Raw genomic sequence first — 18,409 nt, 5'->3', positions numbered from 1 at the left:
GTAACCCATGGTCTTCAAGGAAGGAAGAAAGCACAGAGTGGACGTGCTTCTCGACGATCTTAGCCAAACTGGGCAGGAGAGAAATGGGCCTATAGTTAGCATGTATCTCTGGGTCAAGGCCTGTTTTTTTTAGAAGGGGAACGACCATTGCCTTCTTCCAGGCTGGCGGAACAATGCCGCAGGACAAAGATAGGTTCAAAACAGGAGAAATTAAGGAATTCAGAATCTTGGCAGTCCTGGCTAAAAAGCTCGCCGGGCACGGGTCAAGCGAAGAGCCAGATTTAATCCTGAGTAAAAGATCCAGAGAATTAGATTCCAATAAAGGAGGAAACTCCGATAGAATGGGGCAGGAATCAGGAGGTAAAGTCGTCAGATTGGAGTCATGCAATGATGCATTTGGGGCAGCTGGTGGAAAAGATTCTTGAATCAATTTGATTTTCGTATTAAAGAAGATGGCCAGCTCCTTTACCCAAGATTCGGAGAACTTATGCTGGACTATGCTAGATTTGGGAGAGATAAACTCTTTGACAATGGTAAAAATTTCTTTACTGGAATTTGACGCAGACTCAATTCTATTTGCAAAATAGTTCTTTTTGGCCTCAAGAATGTCAGAGTGGTAAGATTTAATAGATAGTTTATAGGCAGACTTAGCTTCTTGGTCATATTGCTTCCGCCAGAGTCTTTCGGCTAACTTACAGTTACGCCGTGGCAGAGCAAGTGACTTAGAGAACCAAGGAGCCGAACTGCGCTTGACAGATGAAGAGGGGGTAGAAAGAGGAGCAAGATCATCAAGCCTTTCAACTAACCATTCCTGGAAAGTTTCAAGGTCCCTCTCCAGATGGCCGGATAGGATACAGGGATATTCGTGAAGCGCTTGAGCAAGATTCTCAGGGGTAATTTTATGCAAAGGTCTTCTGGGGTGCCTAAGGTGGTCTGAGTTAATCTAAGATGTTTTACTTCTGCCCTGAATTAAAAAACTAATCAAAGAATGGTCAGACCAGAGAACAGGGGTGGGATGGGACATAATAAGGGGAAAGGTGGAGAACACTTGGTCAAGCGTGTGACCCTTATCATGAGTCGCACTTGAGATGTAAGGAGTTAGACCAAGAGGAACAGTGATGTCCTTGATTTCGACCGCTTCACTGTCCAACTCAACGTCCATATGGATGTTAAAGTCCCCTAACATTATGCAGTTTTCCACCTTCAAGCAAAGAGCAGTGATAGCAGATTGAAGGTCATCGAAGAAGGAACCCCGCAGACCCGGAGGTCTGTAGACAAGAAGCCCAGAAAAAGATTGATGCGGGGAGAGTGCAATGGAAAAGGCGAGGGATTCGCAGCCAGAAATAGGCAGAGATGGAATAATTGTGCAGGCAAAAGATCTTAGAACTGCAAGTGCAACACCACCACCTTTACCCACTGTCCTATCCTGTCTGTAAACAATATAATCTGGCGGAAAGGCTGCCGCGATGTCAGGATTCGACGACTCGCAGAGCCATGTTTCTGTGAGCAAGAGACAGAGTGGATTCTCAGAGGTAAGTAGCTCAAGGATGTCCAAAGCGTGCCTATGTAATGAACGGGTGTTAAGCAATAAGCACTTAAACTGTTTAGGAGGGAGTGGACGGAAACCCTCAGAATCCCGGTATATGTTGGGATACCATCCACAACCTGGACAGCAGCATTTACCATTGAATCGGCCAGGAAAGACATACCGACAGGTAGCGGTATTAAGGTTAAATGAGAGTAGATACGCTGCAGAGTAAGTAAGCCTATGGCCAGAGCCTGCCGCCGCGCCGTCCGCTGCCGTGTCGCGGACGGGCGCAGACGGGCAGGACTCTGGCACGACTCCGGCGCAGATCCGGCGCGCCCGCTGATCGCGTCCGCTGCGCGGAGTCATCCCTGCCCGTTTTTATGACGCTGCAAATCGCGTCAGGAAGCCCAACCCGACCCGACCCAAGATGGCCGCCAAAAACCGGTGCCCTGCCCTCGGCGTCAACACTCAGCCGAGAGCAGGTCCGGTGCAAGAGGGGAGGGGGTGAGAAGGGGACTGAAGCGCTCCTAAGCGCTGGGGGGTCACAGCACAATAATCACACCTTTTAAGCTCAGGTGGAACGAAGTGCAAAATGCAAGATGCAAAATTTAAAACCAGTTAAAAACAAAGAGGAAAGGCAAGAGACCTCCCGGCTTCCGCCTCAGGAGGGGGAAAATGCGTGCGGAGTCAGAATTGCTTTGCTATTGCTTGCGGTTACCTGCACAGGCACCATCTATTTTGAATTATCGTGCCCAGACACGTGCGCGATAATTCAAACCAAATGTCTCGTTGTGGCGCACGCACCACTCGCGTACTTGTTCTAGAAGCAGTCACCCTGGACAGGCAAAGGGCTGCAAAATGCCGTGTAAGTTTTACCTGGCGCCCATCCCTAGTCTGTCCCTCTAACCACTCCCATCGGTTTTTGTCCATCATTGATGTTTAGCTTTTCCCCTAGTCCTTTATTTTGGCTTGAGATGTTCCTATTGTTTGGGTTTATGCTGTTAAGCTCCTCCCACTGTTGATTAATTGTGGTGTACTGTTGCCTTGTTTATTTTTTGGGGCTTCAGCTGCACCTATAAGAATATATAATATGGGACGATCGAGACTGGATAGAAGAACTTTATCGGTTATAACTGCAGGTAGTTGTAGAGTCTCTTGCCAATCCATGTCACATGACGTGCAATAAGTAGTATTCAATAGAGTGGTTGCAAAACTTCCTGTTGTGGTCAATCTTTACCCCTCTGTCGCTCCCCTCTACCCACATGCGCCACCATCATCCACCCCCTGCCAGTATGGCCTGTCCAATCCGATTAGGGCATTCCTTCAGCAGCCTGAACCTGCTAAGTGGTGGAGCCAGCAGCGCGCGCCAGTGCCAGTTAGCTTAATCCGATTATGGGCAAAAACAAACCCGTTTAATGAACACTTGATAGACGAATAAAGCTGTTAAAGTCAAAAAAGAAAAATTAATAGCAGGGCTGTGCATTCAAAGGGTCACCCGGTATGAATCTTAATGAGGTGGTAAGCAGATGGCCGCCTTCATACTAATGCGTAGTCACATTCCGATGACATTAGAATGCGCGGTTCTTCTAGGGGGCTTGATGCAAAAATACCTTCGCTCCAGCAGTCGTGAAATAAGTCGTTGCCACCCCTCCCTGGTGGGGCCAACGTTTCCACCCCCTGCTTTAAGGCCTGGATCTTTCCAGGCCACCTCACAGTTTTATTTACTTAATTCTCCAAATTTCTAGCCAGAAGCCGGCATGTTGAGTGGGATGCTGCACCAGCGGTTGCCAGGGCGATGGTACCATCCTGCCTAGGCACTGATATGAAGTGATTTCACGGTTCGCAGCGCTTTCCAGTTGCCGGCTCCAGTAATGTCATTCCTTCTTAGCCGTGGTTGGATGGGTGTGTGTGGTGGAGAGTTGGGTGACTCAGGTCCCTGAGTGGGGAGAAGGGACTGTGTCTTCGTATGGTCTGTAAAAACCTGTACTGAATCGACAACGTCAGTCAATATACATGGCTCTTAATTAACAGTGGCGGTCAGGCTGCTTTAAGCAGGGCCTCATTGGAGAAGTAGTTCTTTCCTTTTTTGATGACGTGTTTTTTGGTGATGTGGGATGCTGGGTTTAGAATGAGAACTCATGTCTGTGGCTTCAGCAGCTTGGCCACAAACTTGCATCACCTTTCTGCAAAAATTGAAGTTACTGTAACGAACTTGGGTCTGACATCCGTCGGGGGGTGTATTGGTGTCTGTTCTGTTATTTGCAATACCTCAAGTGTAGGTCTGTTTCTTAACCGAAGAGGCGGGCTATACCTATTGCTAACATTTGCAGTTTTTGGCATAGAGATGCCAGTATGGAAATTCAGTTGCCTGCGCCATGGGTCATTGTTTTACCTCTGGGGCTTAATCTTTTGCTGCTGTTTTCACAACATAAACCATGTAAATTGGCGGGCGCTTTTTTCTGATGTCTTGTCAATGCTGGTCTCTGTACTAACTGGCCCAAAGGACTGCAGCACTCCAGTGTCGACCTATGAGTGGTTACGGTTTCACCTGAGGCTGTGGTTGCATGTCTGCTTCACCTGGAGATGGTCACTTCAGGTCTACCATTCAGCATGTTGGCGCAAGTCTTAACAAGCATTGGCATAGCCAAAAGGTCTCGCCTTTGGGATCTTATAAGTGTTTAGCCATGCAACACTTGCTGTTGTTGCACCAAGGATATTGTGCTGGATAACTAAACACTTATAAGGTCCCAAAGGCGAGACCTATTGGCTATGCCAATGCTTGTTGTTGCTGGGAGCCAGTTTTTCAGCAGTGTTCCAGCCCTGAGAATTACGTCCATTGGGCAATTGGCTGATATACTTTTGTAAAATTATAAAAATTTAGAATATACCTGGTGCCCCTTAGTGCGGTTCCTCTCTACTGGCCTTCCACTCTTTACGTGTCCCACTCCTTCTAGAGCTCTCCTCCTCTTCCAGATTATTTACTTAGATGGGACTGTGATCCCCTTTGGTACCCTCAGCTCCCTTCTCCAATGGACCTCCCACTGCTAGTGGGCTATGCCCCTTCAACGTCACACGTTGCTTCAGCTTATACAGTCATGTTCATTAGTTTTGGGTTATTTGAGGGAGGGAGATTAAGTTGAGCTATGAATCTAATAGGACTCTATTGTGGAATTGACTGCATTATTTCGCTAAGGGTACTTGTCGGTAATTAGGGGACCATCATCTTATTAAAACTGTGCATTTAAATCGGCCATTTCAATATGTAATTATGGTCTCATCTAATTGGATTGCTGTCAATGCACTGATACATGCCTTATTAAACTCAATAAATGAAGTGTGAGAAAAAAAAGCCAAAGGGATAGTTTAAGGAGCTGAACATTGATTACTTGAACTGCAGACCAGCCAAATTGAAAATAAAATTTGCAGTGGGAGAAAGGGGTGTGGCCTTGGAGGGGCAAGCTTCATGCCGAGAAGTGCCTGAGAGGCTCGTCTACTCTGTCCCCTGCCACCATCAACCTTTTTCCCCCTCCAAAAAAACTAAAACAATAGGTTGCTGAGGTGAAATCAGGGCCATGCAGCTTTGGTATTCAGTAATCCTGACATTCATCATTTCCATCTGCAGGTTTTTGAGAAAAACTTTGGGGACCTGCACTTGGTATTTTAGAAACTAGGCACTTTTGTTAACCATTGTTGCTACATCATAAAGAAAGTCTATGCTGCTCTGGTTGAATTCTCTGTGAGCCTGTCAGAGCAACGCTGGAAAGCAGAAAGCACAACATCTGGAAGAGAGGGAAGTGGAGGTACATATAGAGCGGTGAGTGTGGGTAGAAGGAGGCCTTGTAATTTTTTTGTTTGGAACAGAGACGAAGAGACCATGTGATGTATGGCTCCCACATTATTCCTATGCCCCTGAATAGCAGTTGAAAGAAGGGGAAAATGATTTTGGGGGCCATACAGAACATAACATTATAGATGGGTAAAATGTGCATTATGGGCTGTTGTTCATTTTGAAGTTTGTTCTGAGTAGCATTATAGCCAACTCGAGCTTTGCTCGTGTCTATTTAATGTAACTCAGAACCCCTCAGTGAAACACATCCTTGTAATTCACGCATCTATAATTCTATATTTCAGAAATAGAATGTGGTGCTCGAAAGCCCTGTGAACAGGCAGAAACTAGCCCATGCCACAGAATAATTCAAAGACAAACTAGTGCTATTTTTGCAATGTAGCTTGATCTAAAATGGTTTAGTTGGAAAAGGCTACATTTTATACTTAGTTGAGCATAACTAATGAAAACAACTTACGCATGGACACAGTTATTCAAATGAGATAAAATAATTGCCTGACAAAGAGGTTAAGATGAGTTAATGCTATATCTGGGGCCGACATAAAGGCCCCTTTAGTTGTTTCCTATTACGTCAACCTTGGCCAAGACTGGTCAGTTGTTGTAGAAGCTGGAGTCTGCGTTGTGAGGTCTCATCATGAAAGTGTTGAGCTTTACAGTATTAGCCAAGTTGAGATTCTAGATTAACATTTGTTCATTGACAGCAAGGGCAGTGGTATGCCTCTTTGGCAATTACAGTCTTATGTCTGTGGTAAATGAGTCTCTGCTTAGGATTGTGAGGGTGATTATGGTACAGAGACACGGTATTGTGGCCAAAGAGTTTTAAGTGAAATGGTTAAATGTGTTTGTAAGGCATGGAAGAATTAATCTGCTATATATATTTTTTTCGCTCTGAGTTTATATACATTTTCAAAGGATACTGATTTCAAGGCAATGATGAACATGGAAGTTTGATCTGATTAGATGTCACCTTCCAGATTCGATTATCATTACCGAGCCAAACTCAGTTTCCTCATTGCATGTTGTAAATGTGTATGTTTTAGGATTGATGCAAGCATGGTCTATGTCGATTCAGTACAATGGAATCTAAACCCATTGCAAACATGTATTTCGAAGCATTAGTAAGAGCCCGTCTGCGCCCGTCCGCGCCGGCTCCGGGCCCAGGGCCACTCCCCCTGGCCGCGCAGACTTGGCCTACCAGAGCACCAGGATACGTTACTCCCATTCCCAGCTGATGGATCTTAACCCAGGGGTCCCTAGTGATCGGTGCTTATGTCTGCCCCCCGCTACCTGTCTAATATCCGTACCCGCCACATGTCCAGGCTGCAAATTTGCTCTCCCCCGTCCCTCTCCTGTAAAGCACACTCCTGGCCCAGAACCCTTTCGCCACATCCAAGTAGCACTCATTAATGCCCGCTCTCTCCCGAGTCATTGTTGGGAAATACGGGAATTCATTACAACTCAGGAGCTTGATATCCTGTTTATCACTGAATCTTGGGGAGATGCTTCCTCGGGCCCGGATTTCTGTTCAGCCACCCCGGAGGGCTTCTGTGTGGTGAGACAGGACAGAACTACGGGGAGAGGAGGTGGCTTAGCCATAATTCATAAAGCTGACCTAAGAGTTAAAACTGACCCTCTAGGTTGACCAGATTGTGAAGCGTTTGTTTTCTCTATTTTACATAACCACAATCAGGCCTTTAAAGGGATTTTGTTATATCGTCCCCATGGCCCACACTCGCGCTTCCTTCTGGCCCTGGAAGAATTTGTAGAACTCTCTATAAGCCCTCCGGATTTCACCATCCTAGGAGATTTCAATTTCCATTTAGAGGACCTAGGGGATAAAGATACTTCCCAACTAATAGCTGACCTACACGTGGCCGGCTTATCGCAACTGGTGGACGTCCCCACACATCAAGCTGGACACACGCTGGACGGGTTGTTCACCAACAACCCCAAGCTTTCCCTCTCTTCAGTTAGTCCTGTGGTATGGTCGGACCACTCCGCTGTAATCTTCACCATCAAGTCTAACAACCGCAACCTCTCCAAACCCATGCCCCGCATTCCCATCAGCTCTAGAGCCTGGAAAAACCTGGATCACTCACTTTTATCCCAGACTCTAGTAGACTCCCGGTACGAGGTTTCCCCTAATCCCAGCGTAACGTCCAGCAGATACCAGGAATGGATTTCTGATGCAGTGAACCATGTGGTCCCGGCTAAATCTTTTATTTCGAACAGGGCATCACCATCTGCTCCATGGTTCACGGACAATCTCCGCCTACAGCGCCAACACTGTAGGAACCTGGAAAGGCGGTGGCGAAAGCACTATAATCCTGTTGATAGGCAGACTTATAAAGATGCCCTAGCACTATACAAAAAATCCATTGTAAAATGCAAAAGTATCTTCTTTCTGGCCCAAATTGAATCAGCTCAAAACTCAGCCAGAAAGCTGTTTCAGGTAGTTGACACCCTGTCCAACCCCCCTATAGGCCCTCCGACGGAACCCTCTCAAGTTCTGTGCAATGCGCTGGCCAGTTTCTTTCTTACTAAGGTCTCCAGGATCTACTCGTCATTTTCCCTCCCTACACGTTTCGCTGCCCCTGATCCCCTTTCTCACACGCCCAAGTTCACCAACTTTCTTCCGGTCTCAACTGAACACATCAGTAGGTTGGTTACTTCTATCAAGTCCGACTCCCCTTTTGACCCATGCCCCCCCGCGATACTGAACACTCTCACTGAGGTCATAGCACCTCCCTTAACGGACCTTTGTAATTCCATTTTCCAATCAGGCATCTATCCGGAAGTCTGGAAAAAGGCAGTTATTAAACCGCTATTGAAAAAACCGTCTCTAGACCCTACTGACTCAGCCAGCTATAGGCCTATTGCTTGCCTACCTTTCCCGGCCAAAATATTTGAGTCAGTTATGAACCTGCAACTATCCGAGTTCATTGACCATCACAATTTTCTAGATGATACTCAGTTCGGGTTCAGGAAATATCATGGCACAGAAACGGCCTTGATAAAGGCTTCTGATGAGATCGGGACCATCATGGATCAGGGGGGGGGGCGGCGGTCCTGGTGCTCCTTGATCTGTCCGCCACCTTCGACACGGTCGACCACTCCATCTTGGTCGACCGTGTCGCATCCATGGGGGTAACTCATCGCGCAAAAGATCCCATTGCCTCGTTTCTGGCCAACCGAACTCAAGCAGTGAAACTGGGTAATTTCTACTCACCTACTTTCACTCTCCCTTGCGGGGTCCCTCAGGGATCCTCGCTAAGCCCCACATTATTCAATATATATGTGGCGGACCTGGCGAGGGTTATAAAAGCCCATGGGCTGCGACTAACCACCTACGCAGACGACACCCAACTGGTGCTGTCTGTTCAAAAAGATGGTCCCGCAGTCGCCGCTAGATTCCAGGAAGGGATGATGGCCATTAGCTCTTGGATGGCGGATAACAGTTTAAAATTGAACTCGGATAAGACCGAGGTGCTGACCTTTGGCAGGCTTTCTCCTGAGTGGTCTGCGACCTAGTGGCCCAGCGATATGGGTCCCCCCCCCACTCCAGTAACCAAGGTCAGGAATCTCGGCATCATGTTCGATAACAAACTGTCTTTTAAGCATCACGTCAACGCTGTGGCGGCATCCTCCTTCTATATGTTGAGGAAAATCAAGAAGTTGCTGCCATACCTCCCCTCAACTGCAGGAAAAACCTTAATTACCACCCTTGTTTTTTCAAAAATGGACTACGGCAATGGCCTTTTCCTCAATGCTCAGGAGCTGGTTCTAGCCAAGCTGCAATCAGTACAGAACGCGGCAGCCAGATTACTGCTCGACGTTCCATTTCATCACCCTACATCCGCAGCCATACACCATCTGCACTGGCTGAGAATAAAGAGTCGAATAAAGTTCAAGGCTCTATGCATTGCCTATAAAGCCATTCATGACTCAGGACCTAGGTTCCTGAAGGACGCTTTCCGAATCCATGTTCCCAAAAGAGCTTTACGATCAGTCTCTACGCATTTGCTCCCGGTGCCACGCACCAGAACCTCTACATGGGGAGACAGACGCTTTTTGGTAGCAACCCCCAGGCTGTGGAACTCCCTCCCATTGGCTATAAAAACTTCCCCCACTCTCATCATGTTCCGCAAGCTCTTGAAGACTTGGTTATTCAACCAGTGATCCCTTCAGATGCCTTCTGTTATTAGGAAGTTCTGCATGCGCCGAGACACCCCAGGGTATTTGTGCGCAATAAAAATCTCAAAAACATAAACATAAACATAGACATAAACAGAAGAGAGTCTGCTCAGCTGTTAGCACCAATTCAGTGAGAACATTATGAATATAATGAAAACGATGCATATGCTTTGTTTACCATGACTGCTAACAATTATATTTACTATAAGTTCAATTAATATTTTTTAATTAGAAATCATAGGAACATGAATGAGTTAATTATATCATTCAAACAAAGAACTGCACCGTACTTATAGGTTTAACAATTGTTAGAAATGTATGGGGTGAATATAAACAGAGAAATGTATTGATTAATATTAATATATTGCACGTCCCTAACTTACAAAAGTACGAAATACTGTTCATATTTTTAACACTTGTAATTCCATCTCCCAAACAGGGCTCTGTCCTTCCTGATTTTAAGTATATATTAAATGGCATCTAACGTAAAGTAGGTTATTTCCAACTAGCGGATTTTGTTGTTGGTAATAAAATATAAATGTATGCATTTCCTCAAAAATCTTCTTCAGGTGCAATGAGGTGCACTTATTCAGTCACGCAAATGTCCCATGTTTATATGATTTCCTACTACTCTGTGGAACACAATATCTAGAAGCTGAGATTAATTACATTTTTTGAATATAGATAGGGGGCAGATTTATCAATAATCATCAGGGACTCAATGTATCGTGACAGTCCGATTATCATTTTAGGCAGCCAAAAAGTTAATTCATAAATCATCATTGAAGCAGAAAATTTGTACAAATCTTCTCTGATCACTCCCTAACAGTCATACTTTTCCAATTAATTCACTCTGCTTATATGAGTGCTATACACTTCCCCAATATATTTAACAATCACCCTTCGACTACTGACCACAGCCTGTAAACCTTTACATTCCAATGGAAAAGTCGTTCTTCCCAGCTTCCACCACCTAGTCCCCAATCATCTGTTATAGATATTCACCCAACTCTGTCCCACAGTTCTTGGATAAATTCCTGAATTTAACATAATGAAATTATACAACAATATCCTACACCCAATGATTGGACATTTTACATGTTATAACCATGCTCACACTTATGTATGCCACAGACCTGAATCTCTCTGGCCGTCTCCTCCTTAAAGAGACAAATGTGCTTTCCTCTCTGCACAAGATGAACATACCAGACACACAAATTCTTCATGCCTCTTAAAGTAGCCTATGTCCCCTCATGGCAGTCTTCACTACCACAAATTACCGAAATAGACAAATTCTTAACGCAGTATCAGTAACTTGTTCATCACTTTCATTTGCATTTGTTTTTCTATTCTTCTTTCTGCACAACTTACCTCTTTTACACCCACCTCACCCACACCCATAGATCGAATAACAATGCACATGTCTGTGAAACCCATCAAGCATACTCTCTGATTCTTTAAGCTTTCAAACAATCAAGTTCTACATTTTGGCTATATAAGCCCTATTATGCCTCACCGCACTAAGTCCCTCCTTGAGCTACCTACCTACCTTAATTGCTAAATTTGTCACCGTATTACCTCAGCTTAATAATCAAGTGCCAACTGCATTTCTCTTTCAACTCTCATTTTAAAGCAAGGGAGTGATTAATGTTTAATCACCATGCCTTTGACTTCCACAAGGTAATCAATCATTTGAAATAAGGTATTTAGGCTCTGTATTGCAGGGAGAATATCATAGGCCCTGTGTCCAACCACATAACCTCAGCTCTTCACAGTGACCTTTATTGAATTCATCTTCACACTGCTTGATCTCTTAGTATCGTTCAACTTTAATGATCGTCTCTCACTGTTTGCAACAATTAATACTACTGACATTACTGAACACTCCATTGACTGGTTTAATGTCATCTCTACAACCAACAAACGGATATATGTACAAGAACTGCCGCTAACTAGCGTTAGTTAGCGGCAGTTTTCTTTACGTGGCCTATCACCAAACACTATTACCCTGTTAGCGATGTATCTACAATACGTCGCTACATGGCGATAGTTTCAGGTAGCCGCGGTGAAAACTATCGCTAACACTCGCGTGAAGGTGATACAAATTGTGACGTTAGCATGCAAAAACTGACGAAAGACCAATTTGCATGCCAAAAACTCACGTTAGTCAGCAGAACTTCACCTTTTTTGCCTCTAGAGGCAAAAATAGCCAAAAAGTCCACCTCCAATGAAAAAAATAAAAGAAAAACAATGGAATGCAGAATGGAACAGCCAGGGACAAGGGCAGCACAGATCAACAACCTCCCCAAATCCCCCAACAGCCAGGATGACTGGCCAGAGTCCCAGTGGAAGAAGAAATGCAGAATCAGGGCTACATATATGAAAAGAGGCGCATCGCTGGGGAAAACCTGTGATGCATCACTTTCCATAGCGCACTCCTTGTAACACCATGGCAGCCAAATCCTTGAAAGTGCGGCAGTCCCCGGGACCTGGAGGCCTCGCTGTGCCTGCGTATGGGACCTGGAGTGGGATGCAGAGGTGCTGTGGACTTGGTGGGCCATGGCGGTAGACATTGAGGTGTTGGTGATCGCCCTTACTGGTGGTGAAGTCTGCCAGGTCACATGGAGACACATTGCTGACCTGTGTGAGAAGATTGCCTGGTGCCCCTTGGAGCTGTAAATGGTAGAGGTGCTCCTGCGCACCAACGTAGGGAGGTCTGCATTGCATACTACTCGCCACCACTACACCGGGCTGCCCAGAGGGGATTACCAATGGTGGACTGTGCCTCTCTGCATCACAGGCTGGAGGATGTTGCGCTGGTCGGATGCTGTGGAGGACCCTGAGCTGCGGCGAACTTGTGAGTCAGGAGCGCTGCAACTTCCCGGATAAGGGGGCCCTGTTGCATCACCTGCATCGGGAGGTTCCCCAGTGGACTTGGCGGCGACTGCTGTACCCAGGCTTGTGAAATCCTGCCTGGCTGATGCTCCTGCTAGCTGAGTCACAGATTTGGAGAGAGTGCAGCAGATTGTGCCACGGTGTCACTGTCCAGGTGAGGAGAATCTGGGATGTGTAGGGGAGGAGGCCCGGGGGTCAAGTCGGACAGCAGGCCTAGCCCCTGTGGGTGAAGCACCCCCAGTGGTGGCTCCTCCACTATAGCGGAAGAGCATCACCTCACTGCTTTCAAGCAGTGCAAAAAGAGGACAGATAACATGATGATAACTTTCTGATTTTCTCATGCTGTTTCCTTTGTGGGTGGGAGGGTGGGTGGGGCTGCTCTACTCACAGAGCAGGGTAGGGGCGGAGTGGTATGCCCACCCAAGTGCACAAACAACAGTTTGGTCGGCCCTCTCTGGCCACCCAAAGCAGTCATGCGCATTTCGCTGTTTGTAATGCAGGCTCTATTACATACTGCATGGAGAACATGCCCACCCCTCCAGCCCCTAGCTGAATGCCTTGTCACGGCGCTCAAGAACAATCACAATGCCGCATTGCAGCATTGTGATTGACTTAGGGGAGGGAGCTTGGCTGCCTGCTTCCTGTTCCTGGAAGCAGACTCAGTATTTGTATTTGTATTTCTAATTGAATTTATAGGGCGCGCAGCTACCCACAAGGGGATTCCCGGCGCCAGTAGAGTTAATGATTACGCATCGCAGTTGTTATTCAGAGAAGAGCCAGGTTTTAAGGTCTTTGCGGAATTTTAACAGAGATGGTTCAAGTTTCAGTGTAGCCGGAAGAGAATTCCACAACCTGGGGGCAACGCAGGAGAAAGAGCATCCGCCCATTCTCGTCAGTTTAAAGCGCGGAATCAGAAAGTTGCCATGAGCTGATGATCTGAGGAGGCGGGATGGAGAGTATTGTTGGACAAGGGCCTTGAGGTAACCTGGGGCCGACCCTTGATTGATTTTATGCATAAAACAGAGGGCCTTGAATTTGACACGGTTAGCGATATGGAGCCAGTGAAGGTCTCTAAGAAAGGGGGAAATTGGAGATCTCCACGGGACCTTGCAAAGGAGGCGGGCGGCTGAATTCTGTACAAGCTGAAGTCTCCTCTGAAGCTCCAGGGTAACTCCTAGGTAGAGCACATTGCCGTAGTCCAGGCGAGAGGTGATTAAAGCCTGGATCACCGAGCGTCTTGTCCATACTGGGAGCATCCATAACATTTTACGGAGCCACCCCAGGATGGAGAAGCAAGTGGCTGCCACCTTAACCACTTGATGTCGCATGGAGAGTGAATCGTCCAGGATAAAGCCAAGATTGCGAACCTGGGTCACTGGAAGGGGTGGTGGGCCCATTTCTGACGGCCAGTGTGCAGGGCTCCAGAGGTGCTTTTGCTTGCCCAGAATGAGCACCTCCATCTTATCTCCGTTCAATTTCAGGAGGTTCGCCTGCATCCACTCTGCCACTCGGCTAAGTCCTAGTTTAAGAGCAGATGGAGCGTTTGCTGCGGCCGAGGAGAGGGAAAAAAGGATCTGAGTGTCGTCTGCGTATGAGTAGAGGGAGAGACCAGAGTCTTCCACGATGGTTGCTAGGGGTCTCACGTAGATATTAAAGAGCATAGGGCTCAGTGAAAACCCCTGCGGGACACCATACGCAGATGAGCGAACAGAGGAGGAAGAGCCGGAAGAAACAACCTGAAAAGTGCGGTGATTTAAGAAAGAGGCCAGCCAAGCAAGGGCACGGCCAGTCACTCCAGCCGTTCTCAGAGCTCTCAGAAGAATGGAGTGTGAGACCGTGTCGAATGCGGCGCTTTAATCTAAAAGAATAAGCGCCGCGGTCCCACCATGATCAAGACGGGGGCGCAGGTTCTCGGTAACCCCCAGGAGGGTTGTTTCGGTGGAGAAGTGGGAGCGGAATCCCGATTGGGACGGATGTAAAAAACCTATAGTCTCCACATGAGATGTAAGATGTATGTTGATATGCCTCTCCAGGATTTTTGAGAACATAGGCAGCAAGGAGATGGGCCAGAAATTGCCGAGCGTCTTGGGGTCTGCACTGATTTTTTTAAAAAGTGGCACTACCAAAGCTCTTTTCCATTCGTCCGGGACTATAGATTCCCGCAATGAGGAATTCAGGAGCTGAATGATTAGTAGAGCGTCAGGGGAGAGCTGGCGAAGGATGTTCATAGGAATTGGGTCCAGGGGGGAGCCTGAGTTGACCTTTGTTATGCAGGCGGGCAGCAAGTTGGAGTCTAGCAGGGGCCATTCAGAGATCTGTGTTTCCTGAGATTGCGGGCTCAGTGAGTCCAGAGTAGGGGGGTCAGGAGGGGGTATGGGGGAGGCTCGGGACAGGGCATTGTAGATGGTTTCGACTTTGGATATAAAAAAGTCAGCAATTTCATTGCATTCCACTTCCCCTAGCGCAGGTGGAGTGGGGGCGGTATTTGAGCCAGCTAGCTTCTTGACCATAGAGAAGAGGGCTTTCGGCCGGTTAATGGCCTTTTCAATAGACTCTGAGACAAACAGGGCTTTTGCCTTTCGACAGGCTTGATGGTATTGCCTGAGTGCTGAACGATAGGTTAATTTGTCATTCAGGGCGTAGGTTTTTCGCCAAGATCTCTCCAGATGTTTGCATTCAGATTTAGTTACTTTCAAATCGTCCGTGAACCATGGGGCAGGGGCGAAATGCGGGATCAGTAGTCTAGGACGCGGCGGCAGATGGTGATTAATGTTAGAAGTTAACCAGTGGGATACTTCCTGAGCCAAAGAGGTGCACCCAAGATTGGTATCGGGGCAGGTGGCCATAAGAGAGGCGTTAAACGCCGAGATGTTCATCTTAGACCAGGCTCTATGGTTATTCCTAGTGCCAGGAAGAGGCATGCACTTTGTAGTATCTGCAGGCAGAGTGAAGTGAATGGCATAATGATCGGACCAGTCGAGGGGGAGGGCAGGGGAGGTGCACTCAAACAGAATATTGGAGATGACAGGATCAAGTAAGTGGCCTGCCTGATGGGTAGGGCCTCGGTTGCGCAGTGTTAGGTTGATAGCCTCGCAGTCGGATAAAAACATTCTGCTTAGTCCGTTCTGCGAATCCTCTAGATGGAGATTTAGGTCTCCCAGGATGGTGAAATTCGCTGCCTTCATAGCGTGGGGGGCTACGCGCTCAGCGAATGAGGTTAGCCACTGTGTAGGCTTGTCAGGGGGGCGATAGATTAGGATGCCCGATAACGTCAGTCGAGGGGAAACTGCTATCTTGAATAGTGCAGCTTCACAGTTCGGGAAGGGAACTGCATCCAGAGAGCAGGAGTGGATGTCTTTAAAAATAATCGCTATCCCCCCACCTTTCCCCGTGGCTCTGTCTTGCCTAACTATTACATATCCAGGTGGCAGGACACTTGCCACGTCTGGGCCGGAGCTCGCATGGAGCCAGGTTTCCGTTAGGAACAGGGCATCTGGCTGGGTGGAAGTCAGTAGATCGAAAATGTGGTCTCTGTTTTTAGGCAGGGATCGACAGTTAATACTCCAGAACTTGTAGGGAGGGATTAATGGCACTGAAGGTGCGATGTAGCAGGAATAAGCAAAGTTGCAATGTGGGCATTTTGATGACGTTTTGAATGAGCAATCAAGAAATATGCAAGAGGGAAGGGTATTGTTCAGGCGACGAAGCTCCTCAGAGGAGTAAGTGATTAAGCTGCAGGATGTCGGCTCAGAATGGCCAGAGTGTCTCGCCGCCGGGCGCCTCAGGGCGTGGACAGGCGCAGACGGGCTTGCCTTTGGCGTGCCTTCGGCGCGCCATCGGCGCGCCAGCTGAGCCCGCCCGCTGCGCGGCCGGGAAGTGGCGTGTGTTATATAGGGGTAGGAGAGGGTGGGACTCATCCCAGCACAGGTGCGGTGAAAGACTCAACCCCCAGAGGCAGCAAGCCCTGCCTCTAACGCGTCAGATTCTAGTCGTCTGCGCGTGGAGCAGGCAATGAATGCGGCGGGGCAGGGTGAGTACGAAGCTTGTATTTTAAAAGACACAAATTACAAGTTTTACAGTGCGCAAAAGAAATCATACAAGTTAAAAGTTCGTGGCTGTCTGTCCTCCGGCTTCCACCTCAGAGGAGTCGTAATCACTAAATCTAAGGCGAGCGGGGAGGAGGGAGATTAAGTAGGCGGGTGGGCGGGACTCGTCCCAGCGCAGGTGCGGTGAAAGACTCAACCCCCAGCGGCGGCAAGCCCTGCCTCCAACGCGTCAGATTCTAGTCGTCTGCGCGAGGAGCGGGCAATGAATGCGGCGGGGCAGGGTGAGTACGAAGCTTGTATTTTAAAAGACACAAATTACAAGTTTTACAGTGCGCAAAAGAAATCATACAAGTTAAAAGTTCGTGGCTGTCTGTCCTCCGGCTTCCACCTCAGAGGAGTCGTAATCACTAAATCTCAGTAGAGCAGGAGCACAGAAGACGTGGGACCCGACCTCGAGATAAGATTTAAAAAAATATATATTTACAACCCCCATGCCCATCTGCATTCCCACCCCCTCCAGTGTCCTTCCTTGTGTTTCCAACCTCCCAGCTGTCCTGTTCCCCCCCAGCAGCACTACTTATTGGCGGCCGTTGTGCGGTCATGTGCAGGGGGCGTACCACTGGTGCGGCAATGGCAAGCCTGTCTGCGTCCATCAGCCCCTGGACCGCACCCAGCACACAGAACACTTCCTTTTAGACACTCCACTGCTACGACGCCAGCACCCTCCTCGCCATCAGCCCTGGACACCACACCGCCTGCCATATAGCTTCCCTGTAGAATTCCCTTGCACCCTGCACCTGCCGAAACTGCAAACGCACCTTCTGCCACATCAACACACCAGTGCCTCCTGCCGCCCAGCCGACCAACAGCAAAGCCAACCAGCTGAACTGCATCCTCCTCCACATGCGGTCCCTCCACAAACAAGCAAGAGAAATCTGGGACAACCTAGATGCCACCTGTTCATGCATCGCCTTATTCACAGAAACCTGGACCAACCTCTGCTCCGGACCGTACATCGCCATCACCATCCACGATGGCTACAAATTCACCCGCATGGACCACCCAAGTGCCCAGGAGGAGCCATTGCCATTTTCTAAAAAAGCACACTCCGACTGACCATGCAATCTAATGACCCGACGGCTACCATGGAACACCTCCACTTCCAGATCTGGACCAACCCCAACCCCAACCCCAACCCTACCCTCACCGGCACTCTCATCTACAGGCCCCCCAGCCCATGAACCCCATTAACTGATGCCATTGTAAACCTTATCGCACCCCAGACTCTCCCATCCACTTACTACATCCTACTCGGACAACTCAACTTCCAACCGGACAACCTTAGTGAAGGAAAATACCCGTTTGGGTCACCCGGGTCACCAATGACAACCTCTCAGCCTTCCATGCCAAATCAAGAGTCGGTCATACAGTAGAGAATACAAACCAATAGTTGTTTATTCAGAGTACACTCAGAGTGGAGCCCGGTCTACACAGTCTCCAGGAGTGCTGCAGAGGGACTGAAATCGATAAAGACACATTCTGTACATTTCATAGCTGGGCTATACACGCCTATAGTGGAATTTTTCAAGCAGGTGCTGCTTAAGCAATGAAATACAAAGAACATGATCTCAGCACGCATATGTCATACAAAGTTACAAAAGTCCAAGGCCGTTCCAGTCGGGCTCGTCGCCAGAGAAGTGGGAGAGGGCCTCTATCTAGCAAGAAAGGTATGCACTAATCAGAACAATCTATTCATTAGTTACGATCAAGATTCAAAATGGGGCCTAAACATAAAATGGTGCCGTGAATGCTAACTTAATTGAAATAATGCGTAAGCGAAAGCAACAAAAACATTTTCATTCCAACAGTCCCTCCTTTTAGCATGAGCTAAATCATTTC

The sequence above is a fragment of the Triturus cristatus genome, chromosome 6 (genome assembly GCF_964204655.1).
Source record: "Triturus cristatus chromosome 6, aTriCri1.1, whole genome shotgun sequence".
NCBI lineage: Eukaryota > Metazoa > Chordata > Amphibia > Caudata > Salamandridae > Triturus > Triturus cristatus.
Note: the sequence above shows the minus strand (reverse complement) of the source record.